Source organism: Pyrgilauda ruficollis, unplaced genomic scaffold, assembly GCF_017590135.1.
Source record: "Pyrgilauda ruficollis isolate IOZ18807 unplaced genomic scaffold, ASM1759013v1 scaffold272, whole genome shotgun sequence".
Classification (NCBI taxonomy): domain Eukaryota; kingdom Metazoa; phylum Chordata; class Aves; order Passeriformes; family Passeridae; genus Pyrgilauda; species Pyrgilauda ruficollis.
This window is the reverse complement of record NW_024524067.1, coordinates 165,566-178,853: the sequence shown is the minus strand read 5'-3', so window position 1 is coordinate 178,853 and position 13,288 is coordinate 165,566.

Below are 13,288 nucleotides of genomic sequence, written 5' to 3'. Positions count from 1 at the left end.
GTGCTGCAGGACGTCTTCAGGACTTGCAGTCCTAAGTGCAGGACAGAGTTAGATGTTATCTATTAAGTGTAAACTTCCCTTGTTGGGACTTTGCTAAAACTTTAAAGATATGACTTCTCAAGTACTTATCTTACACAACTAATTCTTAGTGATTTCAAGCTTCTACAAGTATGAGCACTACTACAGCTGCTCTACTGTTACACAGTTGCAGAATTAATGCAAATACTACAGAAATGGTTACAGGCAATCTGGTGCTTTCAGAAAAGAAGAAAAGAAGATAGAGCACAATAAACTTTTGCCATGAGAGTACAAAGAAGTCATCAGCACAAATGAGTTTATTTGTGTAAAGACATTTGCACATTCTTTATCATGTTAGAATAATTTAGTGTCCTATATGGTACAATTACTTACACATGCTTGAGAATAATGACTTCTCAACAATCAAAACTACCTACAACAGGTGATACACAAACCCTCTCATGTATTTTTCTCACATGTAGCTGTAAATGAGAAAGATCTACATAAGGATGATTGCAGTCTGCCAACAGCTAATATCTGTTGATACTAGGTACCAACACTAATAAATTTTCAGAGACATTCAAAGTGTAGACTATTCAGTTTGGGGTTTTTGAAACTGCTAGAGAAGCAACATCACTTAGAAAGTGGTGAGAAAACAAAAAACCTCAGAGGAATAGTCTAAACAATTGTATCTCTGCACCTGTAGATAGTTACAGGGAAATAAATCAAATGACAATTAACAAGTACTTGTCAAGTTTTAACTAATGAGTCCAAACTGTCACTAAATATAGTTCTACAACAGATAAGTTTTACTTCTTTGCATTACCAGCTTCCTCATAAGATACCTGAGAACACAATTTCCAGTAACTTCCTAGTTCCTGAGATTAACCTCAGGAGCCACAGAATACATTTCGGACAAGTATTTTCATACCACCAGGGTATACATGTATGTCAAGAAGATGCCTCGTTGTGAGATACCACAGCAAATGGGAATCATTCTGTATGTTTTCTCATTAACAAACTCTCTTAGCAGCTCCACTAGTAAATCCCAATAAATTCTCCCAAAATTTTTCTTTTACAGAAGTGTACATGAATAAAAATGAGATTGAAACAAATAAATATGTGGTAGAGGGGCTCAAATATGTGAAAATGGGGGGGGGGGGGGGGGGGGAGATCAAAAGGAAAGGTGACCCACTGTTCCAAATAAGCACCAGAAGATTTCAAATCAGAAGCTTCAACTTCTAAAGAAAATTTCATTCTTATGCCACTTGGAGCTTTGCCATTTGTGGAAAAGTGAATGCATTGGGCAAGATAATCCTGAAAATAAATGAAGCATTTCCCAAAATGAGGAAATTATCTCTACACAGAACCAAAATGCACTACAAAAAGATACAGGTCTCTGCTGTGACAAAGTGCTCAGAGGCCTCCTCCAAAAAAGCTTAGATGGTCACAGGGATAGCCTTGTGTCCAGATGTGTCCAGGGATAGCCTTGCAGGAATGTGGCTTGATGAATTAGTAACTTCAGCGAGATTTTTCCTTTCCCCTTCTAGAACAGCATAACTAGAAATCATTTTGAGGCTCAAATTGTAAAATAACAGTAGGAATAAACTTCTTCCAGAACAATTTTGAACTTGCTACTAGGAGAATGATTACTCAGCAATCAAGATTACATATTTTGTCCCTTCACATTTAATATGAAATCTCTAAGTCTCTAACCTTTCATATACTTTAATGTAATTTCATTTCTCATACCAATAAAGGTATGAACCAACACTTTTTACTTGACAGCTACAGCAGACTAGCAGAAGGAAAGTGCTCAAGCTGTTACTGAGGCCCAAGGAGCAGCTTCTCAAAGTCAGAACAATGGTGGCCACAGGCCCCTCACCACCACATGGAACATGAGGCATGATACCTGAATTCACATGCAATATTAACCTGGTTAAACTGTAATGGACAACACTTTGTTCAACTCATGCATGTGGACAGGGAAGAAAAGAAGGAGTAGGAGGAGGGAGAATCGGAAGCATTCCTACCTTCAAGTACAGTCACATATATAGGAACAAAAGGAGAACACTTCCAAAATTAACATATTAACATACAGTTTTTCAAAACTTTCTGAATCTTCAAGTTTGACTGCTACACCCAAAGCAAAAGGCTGGGCTTCATCTTAAAAATGTGAACAGCTTATGTCCTACAGTTTAAATTTGCTTTTTTTTTTTTTTTTTTGGTGAAAGCACCGTTTCCACCATGAGGCCTTATTAAACCAGTAATCAAAACCAGATCACCGATTATGTTTAACTAAAATACGTATTTTTCCTTTTGAGTCATTAGCTTTTTAGTCTACAGTATTCCCAGGGATCATGCCACTGCATAAAATTTCAAGAACCTCCATGCAGGAAAGACTGACTGTACCTGGAGCCTTAGTATCCTGACCAGTAAGTAGGTTAATTAATCCATGATTTTTACCATGGTAAGCCAAGTTTTTCCCCTTCCATTTTCTGTGTCAAAAACAGACCTTAATTTGCAATGCACTGGTACTGCACAGCATTATACTCTTCATCGTCCTGATGCCTCGTCACCACAAGGCAGAGCTTTAAGACCCTTATACCAAGACACTGCAAGATTTCTTGCTGTTTTATCAAGTTCTAACGCTTCCTGGGAAAGCTTTTAACATCTATCTTGAACATACTTGAATACAAAATGAATATTTTGAATCGGTACAAAGCATACCTGCTCATCTTCACTAAGTTTGCAAAATAAATGTAAGCAAACCCCTCAGTGCAAGGAAACCTCCTGAGAAAGCTTTTAACATCTATCTTGAACATACTTGAATACACAATGAATATTTTAAATAGGCACAGAACATACCTGCTCATCTTCACTAAGTTCGCAAAATAAATGTAAGCAAACCCCTTAGTGCAAGGAAAAACACATAGAATTTGCACATGGGCTTACAAAGGCCATGAAAGATTATGAATACTTCTGCCCCAGGCTAACAATTCTATTTCTGCAGGCTTCTACTTCTTGGGGAAAAAAAAATCCACTTCCTTCAGAAAGCTTTGGGAAAGGCCAAAGCTAAACTCCGACACACTCCTTTAGGCAAATTTAAGGACAGAACAACAGCCAGACAGCACAGTCATTCTGAATGTGCTTTCTGAATGAAAGATTTGGCAGGAATAAAAATCCTTCCTTCAGCAAAGGTCTTCCAGTGAAATCCTGGGTCAGAAAGCAAAGGGCTGTCAGGTTTCAGGAGTCAAATAACTAGCATCTCCAACACCATAGCAACAGAGGCAGCTCAGACGCCCAGCAGATTAATTCTCCACAGGACTCAGACCAATAGTTTTGCTTTTTTTTCTACCCAACACCATTAAGAGTGGTAAAAAACCTTGGTGAACTATCAAAGTGAGTACTGTTAAGGCATGAGACAGTGCTGTCAAAAAAACCCACTCAGAAGCTGGTAATGCAGCAATTAAACTGTGAAAAATATCAGCTTTTATAACTCTAAAAGGTGCCAAAGGATACATTTAGTGTCCACTGTTTCTGAAGCTGAAGGCACAATATTCCTGACTGCAACTCACCAGTCCTACACAAAGAAGGGAAACGTATCCCCTCCAGCTAAGGACACGACCATAGAGGACATGCAATAAGACACAAATAGCTGCTGCATGTTTGAAAGGGGTCACATTTCTATTGTAGAGGTCCCACCTCTACAGTGTTTCGCTGAAAGCTATTCAAGCCATGTATCCATCAAACACAGCACTGTTAAGCCCAGTTGCTTCATCCTGCAATATGGGCCTTTTTTTTAATTACCTCACAGCAAATTCCATAACCATTCCTGCCATGAATTTCTGAGGAAAATGTTGTCTGGTTACCCTATTACACCACATCCCAGTAAGTTCAGTGGGCATTACTGTGGGTTAATATATGGATTATTCAAGACAAAGTAATAAGAAATTTAACAGTCTGCAAATGTAGAGAAAAAGCACAGCCTTGGAACATGTGTAAAAGCAACTTGGCTGAATGTTTTCACCACAGGGGTGTCAGAACACAGTTGATCCCTTATCTCTGCTCTGTAGATGGCTCTCTGGTATAATATTTACTACTGGGAGGGTCACTAGGGGAAGTACAGACCCTAGGTACCTGAGTTAGGTGGTCAGGATTTAGGTGCACAGCCTGGAATACAGTCCAAGTGCCTGTCCTATGTATTTCAGAAGGAAAATTGGTTGTCTGAGAGTGAGGTGTAACAAAGCCAGTGCTCAGACCAAGGAGCTAACCTAAAAGAGCGCTTCCAGTCCCATTCCCTGGCTTTCAGACTGACACAGGACTTCTGTCCAGCATAACTCTTACATTATGGAGAAGTCTCTCTGGAAATGGATCTTTGGTCTTTTGTGTTCCTGATACTCTTCATTTCAGCACTGATGTCTGGTTGTGTTTGCCCTTCTGATGAGCCCTCACCACATTTTTCTACCAGAGAGTGCTCTCTGCTGGGAGGCAAGGAGGTAGCAAACTGTACCACTAACTCCACAGTGGACCACTAAATCCACAGTTAAAATATATTTGGTATAGGTGCCTGGGTTCTGGGAGGTGGGGACTGTAAGGGGTTCATAGTGATGAGAGGCTGGGGCTTCATCTCACAATATCTTTTGTTCTCATATTTGTCATTCTACAATCACGTTTGACTAAGAGTTTTGACTAAGAGTCTTCTCTGCTTCAAGAAAAATTGTCATGGGTGTTGGCGGACTACTGCAACAGATATAATGGACTTCCTACTACATTATTACCTGTTATGGGTTTAGGCTTTTTAGAGAGTTTTTCCCATTGCCATCGTGAAGAAGGAGGAGGAGGCTCCTCGGGGATGGATGGTCGTTGATAAAGTTAAAGGGAGGTGGCTGATAGCCCTGGCATACTAACGCAATCCTTTTGAGGGGACCAGGGGCTTGGCAGGGTTTTTTTTAGATGGTAGGGTTTTCCCTCTTCCGCTCTGAGACCGGGAACTGTCGCGTGGTGTGCCGCCGGGAGCCGTGTAGTCTCACCGGCTCCTTTTCTATGCAGCAGTTCAGCTCGAGTTCTACCTGCTCCCCTGCCTGCGCCCGCTGCTGGCGAGAGCATTCTTTCCCGCGGCGGACTCAGACTTTTCAGCAACAGCCAGCATTGAGAACCCCCGCCATCAGCCTGAGTTTGTAGTAACCTTTTGAAAGACAGAGCACACCCGGCTATCGTCCCGTGCCGGCGCCAGCCCGCGCCCCGAGGGCAAGTCCGCGCTCGCATCCCGACGTTGCTGCCGGCCGGGGTCGGACACTACGGCTTTGGCCCCACAGCCGGGCCGCTCCCCCTGCCGGCGGCATTCATAACTACACCCAGAGAGCAAAAGTGCTCAGCGGGTTGGAAACTTCCGTTATTGTGTTGTTGTTCGTTCTGTTCTATTCTATCTATTTTCTAGTAAAGAACCGTTATTCCCTTTTCCATATTTTTGTGGAAAAGCTTCACACAAAGCTTGCTTTCTAGTTACAGGAAACAGTCATTGCAGGCTGCAGGGATACTAAAGTGACAAAAGTAGGGTAGAGCTCACCCTGTTTACATCCTTCTGATACTACAGACAAGTTTAAACCCCCCCCCCCCCCCACCCCCTCTACTGGAATTACTGATTCTCAGGGTAAGCCTGTAAGTTTTAGGTCAATAGTCCTAATATTGTATTATGGAGGAACATAAGATAACATTCAGCAGGCACTGAACTGCAGAGACTAACATGGACAAGCAAAGCATAAGAGTGACTTCTGTTTACAAACTACAGAAAGGAAGGAGTCTCATGCCTCTTCACATGGGACAGGTGAGGCTGTGAATTTTTCCTCTGCCACCATAACCCTGGAATGCACTTGTCTCTTCATATCCTCACAATGGAAGAGGCCACTTCAAAAAGTAGCAGACAGACAAATAAAAACCAGCCAGTGCTACACATCCTTGAAACAGTTTAATAGATATTCTTCTAACACATCAACTACTGCAGTATTAATAGCGTCAAATCACAAATAGAGGGTACTTCCTTGGTGATTTGAAGTTACATTTTATCAGGAACAAATGCACCAAGCTCATTAGAACAAAGCAGGGAAGCTCTCTGCTGGAAGGCTCTACTCTTAAAATACCCCCTTGCCCTTGCTCAAAGCAGAGCTTTTGAGAGCTCCCAGTCTTCACAGCAAGCCATACCAGCACCAAATCAAGGCAGAATCCAGATTTTGTTTCTCAAACTGTATTTGTCACTGTGACAACTGATTTTCTGCTCTAGCTGAATAGCCAAATCAGAGCTGACAGGCTAGCTAATACACTGAAAAGATTGATGTCTCAAGGTATTTTGGGATACACGGCAGGGGGGAAGGCAGGGTAGGCCACACCTTGCCCAGGTAAGACAGTGAACTGCCCCCCCACCACCCACCCCTAGAGCCTGTATCCTAGCTCCATCAGCACACTTGAGGCAGTGCTCCATTCTTCCCTAACCCAGCTTCTGAGTGGTCAAATGACCCAAAGTTCCACCTGTGGGGAAGGCCCAGGAAGGACAAGGGGTATTTAAGGTATAAAATTAGGCCAGTGCACCCTTTGACCCTACCTTCCTCTTGGAGTTTGTATCTGAATGCTGCTGGAATGCAGTAGTCGGCTTTTCTAGATCTTTCGTATGTGTGCTTTTCTATATATTTCCTGTCTTTCTTCTTTCTAATTCCCTCTTCTTGAAACATTTTGAGTAACTTAACATTGAATGGGTATAAAATCTGCTAAATTGAATGGGCCAAATTAATGTTTTGAGCAGTCTTTAATGTTGATTGGATGTTGTACTAAATCTTTTGTCGAAATTCCCTGACTTTCTACAGTTTGCCAGTAAATTTTTGCCGTATTTTGACCTTTTGAGAATATCTGGTCAGTGTTTCTCCCATGCGTCTAACCCAGGGTACATGAACCACTGTAAAGTCCTTTTATTAGAGCACACAGGTGCTTACACAGATAAAACAGAGGAGGAAAAGAGTGCACTGGCTGCCCTGTGTCCAGACTGGACTACAGAACCTGGCAGAGTACACTTAAAGCAACCTCTGAAGCTATATAAGATTCACTGTCAGCTCTCCACTGTACTTCCTCATGCATTTATTACCAGCTTCAACAGAAAACACCAATCCTGATATAAAGTACACCTGAGACACAAAAAAATTCAGAGTCAAGTGGTCCTAGACACTCCAAATCCTTAAAAGCAATGAAAGCACCACTTCAAATGTGATAGGAAAGTTCATCTCTATTGGTCAATCATCATTATATGAGACATTTCTAAAATGAAAAATAACAAACATTATTTTCACAAGAAGATGGTAAGTGAGCCAACTGGATAAGTCTCTGCTGGATCTGCTGTTCCTAAACAATGAAGGACTGATGGGTGATGTGACAGTTGGAGACCACCTTGTGTATAAAATGATATAGAGTTTTCGTTATTTGGAGAAGTAAGGAAAGGGACTGGCAGAAATGCTAACTTGGACTTCTGGAGGGCAGACTTCAGTCAGTTTGGGACACTGGTTGACATAGTCCATTGGAAGGCAGTCCTGAGAAGGCAAAGGGGTCCAGAAAGGCTGAACATTTTTACAAAAGGAAACCTTAAAGGCACAAGACCAGGCTATCCCTCATGTATTGAAAGATAAGCCATGAAAAATACTGGCCTGGCTGAAAAAAGAGCATTGGCTGGAACTCAGGAAGACAGCTCAGCTGTGTCATGAAGAGTACAAGGATACAGGAAGAAAATTAGAAGGGTCAAAGCCCAAGTAGAACTTAATCTGGCTTCTGTCATAAAAGATTACAAGATGTTTTCACAAATACACCAGCAACAAAGAAGGGCTAAGGAGAATCTCCCTCTCTTATTGGATGTAGGAGGAAACATGGTTAAAAAAGATGAGATGCTCAATACCTTTTTTCTCTCCATCTTTAATAGCAAGATCCATTGTTCTCCAGGTACCCTGCCTCTCGAGCTGGAAGACATGACCAGAAGCAGGGCAGGAGCAGAATGAATCTCCCATAATTCAGGAGGTAATGGTCAGCAACCTGCTATGCCACTTAGGCATTTGTGAGTCTATGGAACCAGATGAGATCCACTCAAGGGTACTGAGGTGCAGAGGCTAGTGGGCCAACAGGGAAAGAGGCCAGAACGCTCCCCTGGAGGGAAAACCCCTCAAGCAATAACCACTGTTGTTAGGGCAAGGAAAAAGGCTTCTCCCTGCATGCCTTGCTGCAACATGCAGATTCAATGTATCCCATTAGCCCTTCCCCCTCACTCCACACCTGTGCCCTCATCCCACTGGCCCACCTCTCAAAATCCATATATAAACCCCTGCTTTCCCTGCCTGAGTGGCTCGTTGTCCCTGGATCCCTTTGAGGAAGAAGCTCAATAAAGCTCTCCTTGGAACCCCACACAAAGACCCTGTCTCTCTTCTGCGTTGCCCAGATCACAGAAAAGCTAAAACCACTCAGTGTGAGTACAGATATGCCTGTGCCACCAAGGTGTATTTTTCAAGACGCTTCTTTGGGAAGGTCGTGCCACTCTGGACAACTGCCCACCGTGACTGAGGGAGCTGGTGGAAGAGCTCACCAAGCCAATGTCAATAATTTATAGAAGTCCTGGATAACTGGGGAGGTCCCAGGTGACAGGAAGCTAGCAAATATGACAACTATCTACAAGGGCTGGAAGGAAGATCCTGGAAACTACAGGCCTGTAACCCTAATGGCTCTCCCCACACCAGCCATGGGGGCCTGCACTGCGTGCAACGTCAAGGCTGAGAACATCATCCTTGACCTGGCCACCAGTGAGGTGAAGCTAATCACCTTCAGGGGCAGCACAAATCTAAAGGACATGCTATGCACTTAGTTTTCAGGTGAGCCCACACTGAGGCCTGGTTGGGCACAAAAGGGCAGCCTTTGCTGGGGTGGGAATAATTCTTCAAGTTGCTTTTTTCATGGAGGGTGGGTGAGGATGGATTTTGAAGAATGGGAGCCAGCTGGGACTAATGGGGGGGGAACCAGCCCAACAATAACAATCTGTGGAGGGTAGCAAAGGCATGTTTGCAAAACCTTTGTGCTGGCAACTTTCATTTGCAGGCATGGAAGGGCTTGTGATGCCCTACTCTGCTCTTCTGCCTTGGCCTATAATTTTTTTTCTTGACCAGTGCAGGAGTGGGGGCAGATAAAAGGCAGTGTTCTCCCTCCTCCTGCATGGGCATTTTCCTTGCATAAGGTTGGGGCTTCTTGGGGTTCACTCTGCCCTCTTTCAGCATCAGGGGCTTTCTTTTACAACCTAAAGTTTGTCAACAAGAGTCAGGTGCTGGCAAGAAGGCAGCAGAACACACTGCACTGCGTTCCACCAGTGCAGTCCCCACATCCTCAGGGATGCCAGGCAAGGGCAGTGTGCACCTGATGAGCTCCATCTGTATGTCACAGGAAAGCAGGTGTACAACATGCCTGAGGGGAGGATAATCTTCCTCTGCTACCATGGACATCCAGTGATGATCTGGTCCCTGGGCATTCTGCTCTGTGACATGGTCTGCAGGTTCCATCCCTTAAACAGAGATGAGGACACTATTCTGGGCCATTATCTTCTTCCTGCCATGGTGTCTTGAGCTGGTACCTGGTTTGCATCACAGAAGGAATAACAGTGTTGGGAGATTACAGGTGGTATACGAGCATCCTGTTCTTGTAGCTACAGAGGAGACTGATTTCCTATGGTTAGGTGGAGGAGCTGGCACACATCCTACCATCCTGCTCTCCAAAACAGAGATTGGAAGGATTGGGCACAGCCTGGACACTGCAAACCCTTGAAAAGAGGGGACCATTGTCCAGCAGCTTTTTGACTGCTCTCCCCAGAGTGCCAGCACCTTGCCAAATGGTGCTAGGACAGGCCATCATTAACCTTATCAACCATTCTTGGCTGCAGGACATTCACCTACTCCAAGAGATGCCAAAGATCCATCCCTCTGCACAGTAGGATTCAGCAAGTAACAGCTCTACACATCTCATGGCATTAAGAAGCCAAGAAAATCACTCTTTTTCTGCAAGTGTAGCACAGAGTAGGGATCACAGCTGATGAGATACTTCTGCTAGTCCTGGGGAAAGTTGCAGAAGTGGCTAAGCACTCTCCATGGTACTTGAGAATGGCAGTCCAGTGAAGTTTCCATGGACCAGAAAAGGGGAAGCATCCCCACTGCAGATCCCTGACTTCATGGTCTTCCTGCAACCTGGCATTTTGTGGTACAACCATCCTTGGCTTGGCCACCAGCAGGGCAAAGTTGATTGACTGTGGTTGCAGCACCTTCCTTGAGGACAGTCTACACCCAGTTAAAATCAAAGTCAAGTCTACACCTAGTGAGAGGGGGAATGCTCCTGGTCCCAGGCATTGCATAGTCCAGCCTGGCTGGGCACTGGAGGTTCTCTGCTTTGCTGTGGTGCAGCAGGATTAATTTTTCAGCCAGTTGCTAGGGTGTTTTTTTGCAGGGGAGGGCATGAGTGTTCTGAAAGGGGAGATAGTTCCTAGCCTTGCTGACAGCTTTCACCACTGACCCTGGCATGGGCTGGGAGGAGCCTGACAAAAACCTCTACCCCTGGGGGTAGCAGAGGCAGGAGTTCTGAATCCATGCACCAGCAGGTTTGCTTTGCAGGCCCTTGCGGAGGGGCTGGGAAAGGCAAAGTTTTTTCCCTGCCTGTGGGGAGGTTTATTCCGTGAAGATAATGGTTCAGTCTTCCTCAGGCCTGTGACACAGTGATAACATTTTACCTTGCAAGTGTTCCTGGTTTTTGGCTTTAATTTACTTTCATGCATTTGTTATTTGTTTTCTGAAGGAAGATTCTAGCTGGTGCCTGGACTGCATAGGAAAGTGTTGTGACTGTCTGCAGAATGGATTCACTGCCAGTGCCACCCTGGCAGGTACACCTCCTACAAGACAGATGAGGACAGCATTTGGGATCAGCTTCTCTTCCAGCAGCAGGTCTCTTAAGGTGGGTACCTGGCCTCACTGCATGGGTAGCATAGTGGGTAGTAGAAGACAGCAATGGGCACACATGCTTCCCCTCACACTTGCAGGTGTGAGGAGGTTGATCTCCGGGTTAACTGGAGGAGGTGTCACTAGTCCTGCCATCCTGTCCTCTTTTAGAATGGAGAACTGATTGGTAGGTTTGGGTGCCGTTATGAGCACAGCCACTAACACGACTGGGCACTACAAATGGGGAAGGCTGGACAGGAGCCTTCTCCAACTGACAATTTTCTGGTTTCTCTCTCCAAAGAGCCAGTACCTCATCACAGCAAAACAGCATCACTCAGCTTATCAGTTTGGTGGTGGTAATGTTTATTTGCTGTCAAAAATAAATTTTTTTGTAAGCAGAGTATTTCTTTCATCCTTTTCCAAGCTTTTTATCTCCTTCCTCTAGGATAATTTTTTGTGTCCTTTACACACAAAAAAAAAATTGTGCCTTTATTGGAATTGCATGGGGGTTAAGCAACCAAAAATTATTTATTTTTTTAATTTTTAAGCATCAAAAACTGAAACAACAGCTCCTGTTGTTTCAAACTGGAGAGGCTACTTCACTGCCTGTAACTGCCACTCAAGCACATACCTTTCTGGTGCTGTCTGTTCCCTAATAACACACTCACCAAATCTTTCACCAAGCCCTAAGAGCCCTCCACAGACCAAACAAAACCACATAAACTTGAGGGAAGGATAAACCATGCTGGGTGTTAAAAAAAGATGCCCTCAATAAACCAAAAAATGGTATTATGCAATGTTAGTTATCTTTATGCCTACCTTGTACTAACCTGATGCCTTTTTGTGACCAATAATTTGGTATAACCCTACATCCAAGAGCCACTAAAAATTGTCCCTGTCACCTTGCAACCACCAATAAAATTACCTGAGTAATATAATTAAACACAACCTACCCTTTATTCCTCAACCACACCCTGGGTGAACTGACCAAATATAGTAACTTCTTCCATAAGCTTTTCAAATTACACCTAATGCTTGTATTTTATTTGGCAAACAAGCAATGTGTGGTCTCTAGCAATACTGGTACCATCATATTCTATTCATTTGCTCATCACAGATACACGGTTCTCCAGTTCTGATTAAATAAATTGTGCTTTGGTAAAAATAAATTTTAAAAAGCTTTCCATATTGCTATCCAATTGTCACTCATAATTATTTACAATTTTTTTCATGCCTATACTGTATCAAGACAAAATAATAATGCCTTTTTTTTCTCCCTTCTTACTGCTTTTCCTGGTACCTCCCCCATTGGGACTCTTGTTCTTGATATTTTGTTGAATTTGTTTTAATTTTCTGGTAGCAAGAACTTGGGAATCTCTTCAATTAATATGCCCATGCTAACAGAACTGTTAATAATTTTTCTTTAAAAAAACTACTAGAAATCTTGATTTTAAGAAAGGATGTACTGATCCTTTACCTCTACCCCAGAAAAAGTTCTTATCTGACTCTCACAGTTTCATATTGAAGCTGCAGTTTTCCCTGTGCCATAAAATGTCCAGCTTCAATGGGGTGGTTTACAGGAAGTGAATGAAAAGTGAATGAACCAAATAAGGTTTTAGCTGAAAATCTTCATAGTATCCATTTATCTTCAAAATACCTATGATTAAGAACTAATCAAGAGTTAAAGAGTTTCTACTGAATAAGTACACAGCAAAAAGGAAAGAGTTAACAGCACAGACAATGATTTATGTGATCACCAAAGTGTATCTCCTATTTAATAAACAGGCCTAAGTAGACCTGCTATTTACAAGGTATCTCAACAGGGAAGGAATTTTATTTTCCATGTCCAAGAGACATCCAGAGACAAAAAGCTTCAGTTTTGAATTGTCAAGATGGCTGTTCTTTGAAAACTGCTCTGGTGAAGCAGGGGTACTAGCTCAGGATTGCAAAGATCCTGAAACCTGTCTTGCTTTGAGAAATACTCCCAGAAGAGTAGCAATTTCAAAGCAGAAAATACCTGCTACAAGTCCAAAAGAATGATTCTTCTCAGACCAAGGCTCCTTCTGGCCTCATGAAAAGTTCAACACGGGGGCAGTGCGACTTCAAACACTTCAGAATTCCCACTGCAAGTACTACTGATGTCCTACTTGTGATACGCCAGCTCAAAGAGTCAAAGTTCTTAACAGTATTCACTGTCTACAGGGAGTATGCCACAGACAAAAAACCACACCATTCCAGAAAATACCTTCTTCCTTGTGCAGCTCCTCTGCTCCATGGCAGTA